Source organism: Triturus cristatus, chromosome 11, assembly GCF_964204655.1.
Source record: "Triturus cristatus chromosome 11, aTriCri1.1, whole genome shotgun sequence".
Taxonomy (NCBI): domain Eukaryota; kingdom Metazoa; phylum Chordata; class Amphibia; order Caudata; family Salamandridae; genus Triturus; species Triturus cristatus.
Genome location: NC_140594.1, coordinates 926,684,300 through 926,700,401, shown reverse-complemented (window position 1 = coordinate 926,700,401; position 16,102 = coordinate 926,684,300). Strand labels below are relative to the sequence as shown.

At 42.3% G+C, this 16,102-nt stretch overlaps 1 protein-coding gene across 1 annotated transcript in view; it reads right to left on the bottom strand.

Moving 5' to 3' along the window:
• The window catches only part of MINDY4B (MINDY family member 4B), a 312,806-nt gene extending 305,761 nt beyond the window's left edge, over window positions 1-7,045 (bottom strand). Inside the window, exon 1 of the mRNA XM_085633533.1 lies at window positions 6,794-7,045. The gene's annotated coding sequence lies outside the window, so the exon portion shown is untranslated. The remainder of the gene's footprint in view (window positions 1-6,793) is intronic.
• Window positions 7,046-16,102: the final 9,057 nt, after the last annotated feature.

The window sequence follows — 16,102 nt, the reverse complement described above, 5'->3', positions numbered from 1 at the left end:
ATGCTCATGACTGATGCATTTTTGGCTCTTCAGCCCAAGCAGACTTGAGGACTTGTTCTAAGCTCAAAACTTCCTTCAGCATTCATCATCAAATGGCATCTGACAGACTTATGTCTATTATTCTGAGGCAAGTAGCTTCCTTATCGCTAAACTGAATCTACAGTGCTTCACTAGAACATCCATTCTCTCAACAAAATCATCGATGTTTCACCTGGACTCTAGCATTCTTGACTGATTATGTATCTTTCGTTATCCACATTTGGCAGTGGATTAAACTTGACATTCAAGCCTGTTTTGATTTGTTTGTATGTCACTTCACTTTCTTGTGGTATCTTTTTCATGGCTTCTTTCCCTCTTTCACCAGCTATGCTCCCCAGATACTTTATAATCTTTTTTATCTATTGCATCTATGAAATCTTCAAAGTCTCAATCCAGGCAGTCTATCTGTTGCCAATATTGTGTTGTTTGGTGGAATTAAATGCAGTTGTGGTGTCAAGAATGCCGCAGCTGTACATACACTTATGGGAAGTAGTTGACTCTCAGGAGCTTCGTGTGGAACTTGATCAGACAGAGCATCTCTAGCGCATTGTGCAGTGCTGACTGTAGGGTCAGCTGCACCAACTTTTGCTGCTTGGATCTTACCCTTGCTCCCTTTTGGAACTCTTTAATTGAAGACTGTCTGGGGAGTTGTTCTGGGCCCCTGGGAGCAGCTTTGATATCGGGCTGCTTCTTCTGGACACAACTACGCATTCATAACCCCTGTCTTCTGGGGTCACTCCAAAGCATGTGTTGGCACGACAATTTGTTAAGGGTTTTGGTAGGTAGATAAGCCTTGTATTCTCCTGATTTATGAACACAGATAACGTTATGATTTTTGGTCGGCTTTGTACACCATTCTTCTTTTCACATCCACCTGGTTAATCTCTACTTCATAGCACATGACTTTCAATTTGATTTGTACTGAAGTATTGCTGTGCGTTGCTTTTTTAACCTGGTTGCATCCACAGTTAGTGTTCTTTGTTCCGTATAGCATATGGCATTAATTTGCATAATGGAGCAGTATTTTTAGTAGCAGCTCTTTCATTCACTTCCTAGCCAATGACATGTTGATTTTCAATGTTACTTCTTTATCTTCAAGCATTTAATGTACAGGCTGGTGTTGCGCTGAGACTCCACCAATGCCAGCATCGATTTTACACTTTGACTGAAGCACATGTGGCACACACAAGCAGTTTGCTGGACCACGACAAAATCTCTGGAAGAGCGCTTTGAGTATACATGCTTTGGATACCCTACCTCGTTGCCAGATGTAGCGTCCTGCCAACCTAGGCACTCGCCAATAAGTACATCACACACGGAGAAAAGTTTTACATGTCTTTATTCCATTGTGTGTAAGTCAAAACTCAACATTCTAAGCCTGCCTTCAACTCATTCCCTCAACGCTTATATCACAGCCCTACGGTAGACAGTGGGAACCAAAAGAGTTCCAGAGGTCTTTTATTACAAGACACTACACTGGTTGCCTGACCTGTACCAGAAGAGTGTCTGTCAGGCTGGCCTTTCTTCAACCTGAAAGACACTCTTCTTGCCTGGAAAAGAGTGGGAGGCATGGCCTCTCAGCCAGTACTAACGGACAAGCCGCTGCTGTTATATTTGAATGTGCATAGAATAAACATCATGACACGAAAGCTCAAACACACACGCACACAGCCTTTATGTTCAGCATTTCTACACTGACATGCTACTTCTATCTTTCCCTCTTTGCCCACTGCTGGAATATTATTTTCTTCTGTGTTGGCATGGTGATCGAAGTGCAGCACCAAAAGAGGCCATCCTGCTTCCATGACTGCCATCACACACATCCACTCCCCAGACCTTATCAGGACATGTGGGAAAACCCTCCCTGCACATTCACAAGCATTGGCAAATGCAAAGGCTCTGTGGTCAGATATTAAGGGTCACTTGTTGTCAAATGTTATATGAAGCAAAATCTTCAACACTACTTGAAAATTTTCAGAAAGAATGCACTAAAATCTAATTTGATTGGTTTGGAAATCCTAATGCTCCCCTCCCACTCATTCCGTCTCTCCATAGACCCTCTTTATGAGCACCCTGGTTAATTGCAATATGTGGGTAACTAGTATTACCAAACTTATTGCAATTATGAATTTCGTGCTAAATATCAGGATGTCAAACTTAAAATGTATCAGGGCAAAATGCCTGCTATCGATCAGAACATGTGGATTTTTAAGTAACCAGGAAACTCCAAAAACTAGTAATTGAGTGGTATTAATTGCATGCAATAAATTCCCACTTAGTGGACTTGGATTTTATCAGGTGTAATAAATATCACACCATTTAGTGGGTCACTTGTAATTGAAAGCTATAGTAGGCGGACTGGTAATAGACTGGATCTGAAAAGAATTGGCACAAGCACCGGATACCAAAATGATGAATGATTGATTATCTAAAATGAATAGAGACATGTGTATGTGAGTTACACTGATATGAAAATGTGCACTCAATTTGGGTTTGCATTTTCACATTTTCCAACAAGAGAACACTCACAAACCACTTTGCACATCACGCCACTTCCTACACAAGATGGTGTGGATCTCTCACCCCCAGCCTTTGCAGGTGGGTTATTGCAGTCAAAGTGCCACACTGTGAGGGATTGGTGGCAGTTTCTAGGTGCAGGGATGAAGGGACATTTTAATTTAGTACAGGATCCCGAGCTCCTCTTTCTGGGTAAGGTAGTGGCACTGGTGGGGTACTTGCAGGAGGTGAAGTGAGAAGGCCGACCCACCCCTCCCTTTTTAGGTCTCGCCTGACCCAGCGCATGCGCTGGCCTTGCGAGACTTATTGAGAGGGCTCCAAAAAAATGCTACCAGGCCAGCCTAGAGCTACAGTGCATGTGCGCGGGCGCGCGCACCACGCTTTACCGCGATTACTTTCACTTTCGCTTTGCATAGCCAATAGCTCTCGATTTTGGGACGTTATAAGTATTTAGTTATGCAACTGTTGCATGGCTAAACACTTATAAGGTCCCAAAGGCGAGACCTATTGGCTATGCCAATGCTTGTTCTTTTTCTAAGGAGTTTGTGGTTTGGTATGTTGACTCGGATGACACAGGTGGATAGGGCACATGGCCGTGTGTTGTTGGATTATAAATCTTTATTGTGTGGGTGATAAGCATATGCAGTCACTGTTTGACAGGCTGGTAGGTTTCAGGTGTAGATGCAAAGCAAGGGTTGGTCTTGCGTCTGGTCAGGCGCTCGAGCTCCAGGGAATTAAAGGGATTTGGGGTTAGAGAGAGAAGTGAAGTTGTCATGAGTAGAAGTGCAATCTGTTTGAAACTGTTTTGGACACAGGGCCGGGGTTATAGATACACCTTTTAGAAGGGTGACTAGTTTAAGAGGTTAAGTTAAGGAAATGATCGCAGGGGTGTTTCAGAGGTGTTGTTATCAGACAGGATCACATTGATGTATAGTGAGGCCAGGAGTCTGTTATTAGTCTGTCAGTCCTATGCCAGCTGGGTAGGTTGTGATGCACACGTGCTTCATTAGAGCAACCTTTTTGTAACTCATAATGGTCCGATTCTTGTTCTGTGCTTTGTCGCCTGATATGGTGGAGTCTGAACTTTTGAACTTCCAGCCTGAAACACATTCAAAAATAGGAACTGAGGTTGCAACATTAACAGGCTATTATATGATCGGAAACGGTTAGGGATCAACAACTCTGACACCGTTGCCAGGAGACCTGCGAGTCAGCGGCACATTGTGTGGTTGGCGTGCATACCACGCATGCTTTGCTGCTTTTACCACGTCAGCGTTTTACCTACACTCTTTTAAAGTGCTGAACGTCACCCCAGCACTGATGGTAAATTACATTCACTGTAGTTTGGGCTGCACGTCCTACTGACAAGGCTGCACACCGTTTCCTCTCTGACCCTAGGGATTTGAATTGTTTGATGGACACAGGTACGTTTCAGCATCATATGTAAATCAGGGAAAATCATCTCACATCTCATTTATCACACACACACATGCACATGTGTGCTCCAGAAAAGCACAGCAGCAAAACAAGAGCTATAATATAAATAAAAATAATATGATAATATTCTTCTACTTATTATTATTAATAATAATAATAACAGATTTGTGAAAGTTGAATGTGACCTGTTTTTAGGTTTGCATACATTGGGGCAGATTTATGACGTCTGGCGCATCTCTGCTAATCAGCAGAGATGCGCCAGTAGAGTTGCGACGCATCTGCCCACCCGTGCGCCACCATTAATGCGCCGCATTTACAATGCGGCGCACCGTGGCACTCGGATGGGCAGATGCGTGATGCATCTCCTGTCGGAAAGGCGGCGCATTGCTGGAGTTGCATCGCAAGCGCGACGCAGCTCCAGCAAGGCTCGGGGGTGCCCTATCCCTTACATGCTGCGTCAATCCTTACGCCTGCTTCAAGCAGGCGCAGGGTTTTGACGCTGCATGGCCTTAAAAGTGACTGAGTGAAATCTTGTAGATTTCACTCAGCCACTTTTAGGAGGCGTTCCTGCGCCGGAACGCCCCCCCCCCCCCCTGCTCCAGAACGCCTACCTGTGGTGCAAGGCTTTACAACGTGACGCATCTGCCAGATGCGTCACGTTGTAAATACCCCGCAGCATGGCGCAGGATTTGCGCCGCCGCTGCGTCACAAAAGTGACGCAACGGCGGCGTAAATGAGGCGCAAGGGGCTCATAAATCTGCCCCCAAATGTTTGGCATCTTCAGCCAGGCATAGATTTAAAGCTAGAATAGTTTTGCATTTTTACACTGATAGTTTCATTTTCTGTTTATTGTATGGCCCTTTTGGGCACGTGGTTCAAAATGCGGTTGGCTGAAAAGCTCTCCCATCCCTTTCCTGATGCAGAAGTTCAGACATCTCCATGAAACCCATAGCTTTAATTTGATACATTGTTTACCTGATTTCGTCCAATTCAAATGACCATATCTGTCTGTGGCAATGCAGATTCTGATTTTAAAATGGCCATGGCAGAGGAAGGTGCTCACTTTACATACACTACAGGGCTGGCGAACCTAAAGCAAAAGGTATGTGTGAATCATGTCTCAGGCAATACATTTCTGGTGGGTGAATGCCAAACATAGAGGGAGTTCCCTAGCTCTAAAGGGAAGCTTTAGTAGTCCGATAGAGTTCAGTAGCATAATCTTCTTACAACAACAGTGGCGTAGCAGAGGTACAAAGAGCATTTACGCGGGTTTGTTAAACTGACGCCTCTTGCCTATGATTGGTTAGGAAACGGACTGCCATAATTGGCGAACAGTAAGCAATTCTCCCTCTTGGGCCTAGGTGTCACTACACCTGCTGCACTAAGTGGCGTAACGCAAAATCTTGTAACCCCCCCCCCCCCCATAATGTGATGGGAGACCGAGGAGGAGGCCCGGCTCCAGGAATTTTTATTTGGGTGGGCCAAGGGTGCATTCGGGTGGGCCGCTGCTGGCCCGATTTATCGCTTATATATCTAGCCAGGCCTGCTTCTGGGCCCTCCTTTGTCTCTCCTTAGTCTTACAAGGCCCAGTAAAACGCACTCTTTTACAAGTCTCTTTCTAAATGTTATTACTCTCAAAAAGTGTTTTTTCCATGTAATGTCCCTTTGATGGGAAGAGGAGGTTTCTAAGGTGGGAGTATCAGGCAAGTGACACTACACAGGCTCCCTCTGTGCGAGCCTTCAGGGAGAATCCCTCTTCTTCACTACCTCCACCTGAGCCCAGACTCTGCAGCGCACTCTCTTACAGGCTTGAATATCCACTTTTCTACCACCCCTCTCCATTGCACCTTATCTCACAGCTGACCTTGGGCCCCAGCCCAATATCAGTCACCATTCAGTTCCACTTTTATTATTCCCAGTAGAAAACAACAGTAAAATCAGCTTCAATCTTAAAACAGTGAATATAGCAGTGAATGTAATTAGCACGTCCCTCATATCTTACAAAAGTTCATTGACCTTGGGCTGAATGGGCCCCCCTTGAAGGCTTGCCGCCCCCTGAAGGCTGTGGTGCCTCTGTGGGCCGCAGGGGCTGCAGAGATCTCCCCCTTCCTTGAAAGTTTGGCGCCCCCTGAAGGCATCGGTGCCTCCTTGGGCCGCAGGGGCTGCAGAGACCTCGTTAAGCCCCTGGTTGCACCGTGCATAGCTACGGCGTAGCTCTACAGCGCCAAACGGACGCACCCTGAGCTGACATTACGGAAAAAGGCGGAAAATTGAGGTGGAAGTCGGAGGGTGACACTCCCACAACTCTGTGGAAAATCTGGCTAATCCATTCCCAAAGCTGCGCATGCCTGACAGCCAGGTTTGACACTCAAAATAAAACCAAAGACAATGTGCACGGAGGTACTGCTAGAGAACGAGTGACCTGCAGAGGCTGAAATGCAACATGACATATCCACAACGTGAAGGCCGTTTTTTGCACTGCGGGATTAATAACAAATTCCTATACATTTTATTCAATTTCCAACACACAAGGGCTGTCTACTGAGGGTTGCACTGGCTGCGTCAGCAGACTTTTAGAATGGTAATTAAATCGACGCAATGTTTTTCGCTGTGCACCTAGTGAACAACCTTACTAAATAACCCCAAACTCTGTGAAAGGTGGCCTTAAGGTGCATTTTCACAGTACCTTTAGAAACATAGGAAACAAACATACGCCCCCCTTTTAGTGAACTACTGAATGGGTGTACATTGCATAGGAACACCATTTAATATTTGTTTTGCTGGCGGTAAACTTTCTTACCAAAGTTGAGAGGCTTTGCAGCTCCGGTTGCTGGAGAGACGCTCCCAGGTGGCTTCGGAGAAACAAAAGGTGCCAATCTTAGCGGTGGAGCCGGTCATCAGACACACACAATCACCTACTTGCTTTTCTCTTACTCGTTGTCAGGTTCTGTTGTAGCATGCACAAAATATTATGTTTCGCACAGGACTACTCGCAAAATGCAAGCTTAATTCTCAATGCCAAGAGGTTGGCAGCATACAAGTGCCAGGTCAATTCTGTGTGTAAACTCGGAGACGCTGCAAGCAGTGCCGGCCCCTTTAAGAACCTCCCACCGTTTCTGTGGAAATAGAAAACACCAGCACAAAGGGAGAGGGTGCACCCAGCCACTACGCTGTTTACCACCATGGCATGCTTCCTTGTGACCGTATGCTCACTTCAAGAATGAACAAGATGCGCAGATGTGCCTCGTTCTAAAAGTCCATTTTTGATGGAGTTTTAAAAACTCAGAAAAGTTTTAATTGTGTCGTTTTAAGGTTTCCTTCTCCTGTGTTAGTTGTGACAACATCAGAAATGAACAATATTCTGTGCAAGGGATCTTAAGGTCACAATGCAAATTCTCGAAGTCTGCAAATTCTTCTCTCACCAGAAGTGACTCATTCAAATTGAGGGGGGCAGTCCATAACCTCAAAAGTTCTTCGTGCCCCCATAAAGATAGCTATGCAGCCTTAACTGTCTCTATGCACCACACATGACCTAACACATCATATCATTCATGAAATGTAACTGGGTTCAGTCAAGACTAACCGCAATTGGACATGGACAACATTCTCTTATATTAGATATGCCCTCAATAAGTGGGCCTGTGCTGTAAATATGACCCACACTTGTAAATGAGCTTTTCGGAATCTTAACCCAGTCTCGGATTGTGTAATGCCTTATAATGACAATGCAGAATCTGATGTATCCACAAAACGTGGAAAGCGGTGGCAAGCATTCTTGGTGTGTGGTTGATGAACCTAGGATGAGGAATCGCGGTTCGGAATCAATAAACATAATCCGATTTGTGGATTTGAATCTATTCCCAGGTTTTGTTAATAATGCATTATGAAAATTTTAAAATGAAGAAAGGACCACCAAACATGGACTGTGGCAACTGGCATCTGTGGTAAATGTTTAATAGGAAGAAACATCATGAACTGTGATTACTTGCTCAGACCATGGCTTTTTTCGAGATGTATCTGCCCTTATCTGCCCGCATTGCTGTGTTGCTGCCTGTCTGTTGTTACATTGCATGGGTCTGTGCTGGGACATTGCACCACCGACATTCAAACTGGATACTGCCTAAAATCGCCTTTGCCATTAGGAGGGGACCGCAGGCTGCCTGGGACTACATTTCCCAGACGGCAGGGCGGTCTCGTGTGAGGACTAGAGTCAGCTGGTGCATAAATCCCTTTGGCGGCGCCCGCGGCACGGGACGCGCGCGGGCTCGCCCGGGCGAAGCATCACCCGGGAGAGGCTGGGCTGGGCCATGGCTCTTGGCTGGTCAGTTCTGATATCCATCTGAAGGTACTGTGTATATAATTTCAACACTTGAGGGTTGATTTTACTGGAGGACTTCTTTTGCCCTTCCCGGATATGGACTTGTGTGGGTTTAACTGCTGGTATTAATTGTTAGAACTTGCTTTTGCATAATTAATCCAGCATGGGGAAACGAAAAACATCAATTGTTCCGCCCAAGAAGAAGCAGACAAAACTGGGGGAAGGGTCTTGTCTATCATTATTGAATTATCTGACTGGTGCAATGGGTGCTATTGAAAAGCAAATATCAAATGTGGAAGAGGCTATGATTTCAGATAAATCTAATAGTATGGAGGCCCCTATTGTTTCCACTATGGTTAGAAATAATACCAATAGAACAATTGACCCCCGAATGGATCCTCAAATGGATAAGCCTAATAGTCCAGATGGTCCAGAAGCTAGAAATTGTTGTGTGGCAGACATCCCTGATCATATTGTGGACACTGATTCAGAGAGTGACTCTAAGCCACCTTTGAAACGACCTCGAAATCCTGATAACCCTCAAAAGCAGAATATGGAAGGTAGTCTAAAGGCTTTGACTACAATAAATTCAAAACAAAAAAAAGTTATAAAAAGGCCCGGAACACCGGCACATAATAAAATCTGCAGGTGGGAGAAAGCCTTAGCCAGTTCTGATGCACGGATACAGACCGAAGTCATAAAAGTGAAAAATAAATTGGAAGCCCTTGAAACTTACCTTAGGGATATCTTAGGAAAATTGAATGGAAGACTGGGAGTAATAGAAGATGCTCTGACTAAAACCTGCAATAAATGCGAGCTCTTAACACATCCTAAGGTTATACAATATGCAAAAAATGATGTCATTCTTTTAGATCCTTGTACATCTATACAAACGTATAATCAAAGCTCACAACCAATAATTGGGAGTGGAACTGGAAATGCGGGGAACAGCTCCAGATTATCTATACATAACGGATGTATTACTAATCAGTATGAGGGGCAAAGTATGAATAGAAAGTTAAATGTAACGAGAGGCCTAGAGTTTGAGAAACAAGTGCCATACATAGATCTACCTCCGGCTGTAACTCCATACACTGTGGTACTAATTAATGTACCAAGGCTGCGTAAAGGGACTGAGGAGACATGGGAAAGTTTAAGAAATAAATATTTATCCTGGCTGGGGGGAAGAACAGGTTTAACAGATAGACTATTCAATGAGTTTAAAATGACAAGAAGGGTGGGCTGGATAGAAAGGGGACAAAAAGACAAGGAAGGAGACTGTGTGATTTTGAATTTCAAAACCCTGTATTTAATTGAGACAATTTTGGGCAGGGTGCATAATAGTCCAAAACGGGAAGATCAGATCAATATTGTGCCATAAGGATACTTCTATAAACCCAGCCATTTTAGCTATGTCACACAGAGAAAAGCTGCTGACAATTCATGGTACAAGTTATGGAATACCCACTTTTAATCATTTTAAAATGTTACAGGAATTGGAAGAAGTGGATTGACAAAATGGGTCGGATAACATTTGTATAAATGGAGTACCTAAGATATTCAGTGCACCTAGTAGGGATAGAGCGCAAATGAATTGTATGGTTGATGTTGGCATGGGGGGTTTGGCATGTATGGCAACACATGAAATTATAGCACATCGGAATCTATCAGATGTTGATTTAGCATTGAGTGATAAGTCTGGGAATCCTGTCATTACTGATGATGTGCTTACGACAATAATGGATATCAACCGGGAGTCTAGCATAGTAGAAAGTCTGATATCTGACAGAGCCCCCAGTGGGATGGGTAGATGTAACTTTATGTTTTGGAATATAGCAAGTTTAAAATCTAAAGTGAATAATATACCGTGGTATGAATTTATACAGCAATTTGAAGTTTTTAGTTTACAGGAAACATGGGTGATAGAACCAATACATAGTAATGGTTATAGAACCTTTCATACCAATGCTATAGTCTCCAAACATGGTAGAGCAAAAGGGGGGCTGTGTACGTATATTTCGAACTTAGTTAATTTTGAAAAAGCAGATCTGATGTGGGAGGACTGTTTTTATCAAATTATCAGATTAAAGGTTAATATAAATTGTTTAGTAATACTTGTGAATTACTATAATATTATTCGCCATGACTTATTGGATGGGTTTGGGAAGGCCGTACGTGGACATCTGTATAAATTGCAGGAGTTAGCGAGCAAAGATTTGATTATGTTAAGGGGGGGGGAGATTTTAATACTGCTCTATGCCAACACTCGGATAATGGGAACTGTTGATTTACATATGATATGGAGACTTTTCTCCCACACTTCCCACATACAATGTATGGTGAATGTTTGAATGAATTAGTATTCGAGTTTGATTTGGGCTTTGCAAATATTTTAAGTAGTCCCTCTGTGACTCTCGGCCCTACGTTTAATGGGCATGGATCTTTCTCTACGATAGACTTTATCTTGGTTTCTAATCGTTATGGCTCAATCGTCGATGACTTCTCCCAACACCAGATTGCACTGAGCAACCATTTTGCTCAGACCGTGGGTATATCCCTATTTAGACATAATATAGGCAAAGTCAACAGCCCAAATCTTATTTTAGAAAATATTATTTTAACCAGCCAAAATGGTTATACCCTGAGTTGGGAGAAAGTGGTACCCTCAGATTTTATGGTGGGGGTTGTAACAAATTGTTACGAGGCGATTAAGGTATGTTTGGATGAAAATACTGCACCTAAGGATATTATTGACAGTTTTATTACAATCATAGATTCCATTAAAAATGCGCTTACTATTAACATAAAGCGTAGGAACCACTGTAAAGGGAGAAAGGGGTGGTGTGATCCAAACTGTACCCGGGCCTATAGAAACCTTAAGCATGCCCTGCATAAAGAAGTTAAAGATAGGTATAAAATCAGAGAGGCACGGAAAGAGTATAAGCAGGCTCTAAAAGGTAGAAGAGACAACTTGAAAGCAGAGGCCTGGATAGCCCTCTGTGAAGCATCAATTGCTAAAGATCCGTGTGCATTCTGGAGGTCAGTTAATGCTCCTTTTTTTAAAGATAAGGCGGTATCCACTGTTGATGTGGCTATCCCAGAGAATAGATGGATAGAGCACTTCTTGCTCTTATATGCTGTAACAACCCCACAGTCACATGAAATGGGGGGTATCGAGTGTGACCATGACATAGTAATAAGGTATACCATGGAGGACCAAGGTTTATTGTCTAGGGGCCTTGGGAAACTAATATCATTTGAGCTTAATGAGGTAATTCTGGCCATTGCCGCAAGTTCGGGAGGCAAGGCAGCGGGGCCGGATGGTGTCCCATGCGATATTTTTAAAGCTAATACTGATTTATGGGGCCCTTTATTGACACAAGTATTTAAAGCATCAAGCTCGACTGGTTTTATCTCAACATGGCATGATTCCATTCTTGTTCCAATATTTAAAAAAGGGGATAGGAATGACCCGGCCTGCTATCGACTAATATAGTTGTTAGATTCAGCAGTAAAAATCGTAGGTTGGGTTATATTGAACAGGCTTCAGGATTGGGCAGAAGAATGGTTAGTGATAAGTGACTTACAGTTTGGTTTTCGTAAAAAGTTAGGTACTATTGAGCAGGGCCTAAACTTAAATATTTGACTGAATAAGTACATTAAGGCAAAAAAGGGGCCCTTGTATTTGGCCTTTGTCGACTTATCATAGGCATTTGATTGTGTAAATCACAATAAGTTGTGGCTTATTTTAGAGGAATTGGGCATCGAATCAATTTTAATCTCTTTTATAAGAGAGTTTTATTTAAGGTCGAGGGCACGGGTACGGTTTGGGATGGGTGGAGAATGCACGGGACACTTTAAAATGAAACGAGGTGTTAGGCAGGGGTGCGTCCTTGCACCGTTTCTATTTACCTTGTATATAAATAATATTGAAAAGGTTTTAGTTCAAGAATGTAAAGACGTACCTGAGGTTGGTAAGCGCCCCATTCCCGCATTATTATATGCGGACGATGCGGTCTTAATGGCACGCACCCCGCTGGGATTGCAAAGGGTAGTTTCTAGCTTTGCAAATTTTATGTCAGAGAGAGGTCTCACTATTAATTCGTCTAAGACTTTTATAATGAATTGTGGGACAGGGTGCATTAAGACAAAATCCATTTTTATTGATAATAAAAGGATAGAAACTACAAAGATATTTTCCTATCTGGGGATATTGTTTGATCGTACAGGGTCATGGATGCAGGCTGTTAAAGCAAGGAGACTATTATGTATTAAGACCCTATCTGCTCTATCTAATTTTTGCAGAAAATTGGGTAGATGTCCCACGGTGGAACTCTTAGATATTTATAAAGCGAAATGCATTAGCGTTGCTACGTATGGAGCAGGCATATGGGGATATGCGGACGTGGGTTCACTCCAGGTAGCTGAAAATATGTTTTTGAAATTTTTATTGATGGCCCCTAATAGTACTTCCTCCTTTGTGTGCCACACTGAATTAGGACTGGTATATTTGGAAGATATTATAAGGATTCAACCATTCCTATTGTGGCATAGGATATGGATAACAGAGGAGACAAACTTTAATAGGAAAGTTTTGGAAGATTGTAGGGGCCTGGATGGGGCGATAAGGATTGGATGGTTGTCATATGTCAGATGATTTTTATATAATATAGGACTTCACAAATTTTATGATAAACCGCTAAATATGGTTGGGATGAGCAGGAAAGATCTAAAGAACATTTTTCTGAATTTCCTGTCAGAACAGAGACTGTGTACTGAGCTGAATAAAACTCGGTTCAGGCACGCAATCTCATATTAACAACTTTTAGTCTCCAACCATACCTACGCCTGTCTATGAGTGATTACGATTGATTTTTACTTGTGCATTTTCGCCTGGTTACTTTATATAGATTAATAAGTCTCCCTGTTGCTAATGATTGGTCAAAACAGCTCTGCAAATGCCCGTGTGATGACACCTCTGACCAGTCTACAATCCATGTGTTATTCTTTTGTAAATTTTACATCTCACAGAGAAAAATATGGATTGTCCCTGTTTTAAAAGAATTAGGTATGAGGTCTTGTCGCCCAGCTTTTTTGGCACTTCAACAATTAGAGACAGTTTTTGTTGTAGCCTCTGTAACGGCCTTTTTAAAAAATGTTTTTAGATTTAGGAAACCGATTATAATGTGATAAAAAGCAAATGAAATTAAGTTTATATATGTACTCCTATGTTCTTTTATGAAGTTTTGATTATATGTATTTTAACAATAGTGTATAAATGACTTTGTATGTGTTTTTATGGTTATATTTTTGTGTAACCGAATAAAGTATTATTGAATTGAATTGAGATGTATAGTGATTAGTGTGGAAAGAGTCGCCTCTGTGTAGCTGTGTGAGCTCAGCATGTGGGTCGGCCACAAATAAGATCTAATGCAGTGCAAATTCGTCACAATGCCTGTCAGTGGGTCATAAAGAAGTTCTGAATACATGCTTTACCAATCCTTGGCCTCTCAGCAGAGCACACAGAGCTATGGTCAGGTGTGGCAATTGTAATTGTGATTATATGCGAACGTTTTTCAAAGAGGTACATAGATATCAAAATACTGACAGGGCTAAAATTAAATGCAGTGCTTACTAGGTGAGTGGGTGTGTAGTCTGTGGAGGTGGAGTGAAGGAGATGGAAGGAAGTACGTACAGGAGGACTAAAAAAGAAGGCGCTGAAGGAGAAAGAGATGAAGTGGGAAATATGCAGATTGTGTGTTTCAAAAAAATATGAGAGAAAAAGAGAGTCATTGGTCAAACGAGAGACTGCAGACAAGACTAGTGTGGTGTGAAGAGAACAAGAGTGAATGAGTCATTCCAAACACTACTGCCACTTCCACAGACCATGGTAACACACAGAAGGTAATTTAAACTTTTGTAAGAATACATATATATATATAGGCGTACATTACATACTGCTATCATTATGGGAGGTCCACTCTGCACTTACATTGTGCAGCACCGCTAGGCGTCTAGTATCAAACATGAGGGACAACCCATCTGTACTTTTCATATCGTACCTCTTGCCCGCTAACCACAACATGAACAGTACTCTTGCAAGCTTGCGCTCTGATTTTCACCCTTGTGGATGCGGCCACTCAAGCGAGCCATACTTTGCTCTACCATGGCAATTTGGTTCGCACACCACCGTGGTGATTGTACCTTCATGTCACTAGCTCAAACATGTGCTAGAGTGGCCTAGTACTCACGAACACTCTTTTGCGGACTCTGTCGTGGTTTTCCTCTCCCGTGCCTTTTCACCACTTTGCTATTTATACTAACGAGCTCACGCGATTACACATTTTATTATGTGTCATTACCAGGGATTTCGTTTAGGTGGACTTCAGCAAGCTTTTCCTGCCATTTCACCACTATGGTGACTGTATGCATGCACTTATGTATAGACTACTTATAGTTCTCCACTTTGGAGAAGCGACATTGGTTAGGCTTCCCAACCATGTCCCTGCACTATGCCTTTTCAGCGAGACCTGGCCACTCGGCAATAGATACCTAACCGGCATTTACTTAATTAGGACCATAATATACATCTACATGAGTGTATGGTATTCAATGTACCACTGAATTCCTAGCACTTGCTTTGTTATTGATTAATGAATTTCCTATGTTCGTTGTTTACGTACGTACAATTGTCCAATCTGTGACTATGTCCTGGTTTATTTATCCTTTCAAAATGACCGCCATGTTTACTTGTGATTATCACTGATGTACATGAATTAGTCTGCGTTTCATGTTTAACATAAGGCTATGTAAATGAATCTTCACTGTTTAATTACTGTGTGATCAAGACAGTGAGTCTGTCGAAATGTGTAACCTGCACTGATTAAATTATTTACTTGGCATTTCCTGAGTGTGCGTACTACCTTGGATTTTATGCACTACACATATATATTTATATATGTATATATATATATATACATATATATATATATATTCACTGAAAAAACCATAGGTTTCAGGGGCGTTATAGTTAGCTGGATTTTTCACTCGTACAAAACCATTGAAATTCCCCCGTTATAGTTAGTTCAGCTAACTATAACTAGTGCGCGTGCAATGCACTGCTGATGACGTCACATATTACATCACTCATGACATGGTCAGTGACATCACTCATGACATCACTGATGACATCTCAAATGACATCACTGATGACATCACTGATGACATCATCCAGTGAATGTGTGTTTTTCTGAAAATTACATATGGTTTATATATATATATCTCAAGGTCGATGGAAGAATGAATGGGTATATAAGTGTCTAAATGGATGATTTGTTTTTGAAAAATTGATTGTATAACTGACTGATTATGTGTATCTTAGTGAATACATGGCTTAGTGAGTAATGTTTACATATGTAAATATCTGTTTCAGCCTCTCACTTTGTGTATAAGTGGCTGTATGGGTTGGTGAGTAGCTACATGAGTGTCTATATAGGTCATTAGTTGTTTTTTTGAGTATCAGTATGAGTGTCTGAGTGTCTGTGTGGTTCGGTGGGGGGTATTACGTAGTGCATAGGTGCATGAATGAGTGACTCACTGTTTGTATGTGTTGAAGACAGCATGTGTGCAGGACTGTATGGGTGGATGAGTGTGTGCATGGGTGTGTTAGTGAGTGAATGACTGTCTCAATAGTGTCTTCATGAGTAACTACATATGTTTTAAACTAGTATATGTGACTATTGGTGTATATAAGTGACATATAGGCTCCTCTGCTGACCTGTGGGTGCGCTG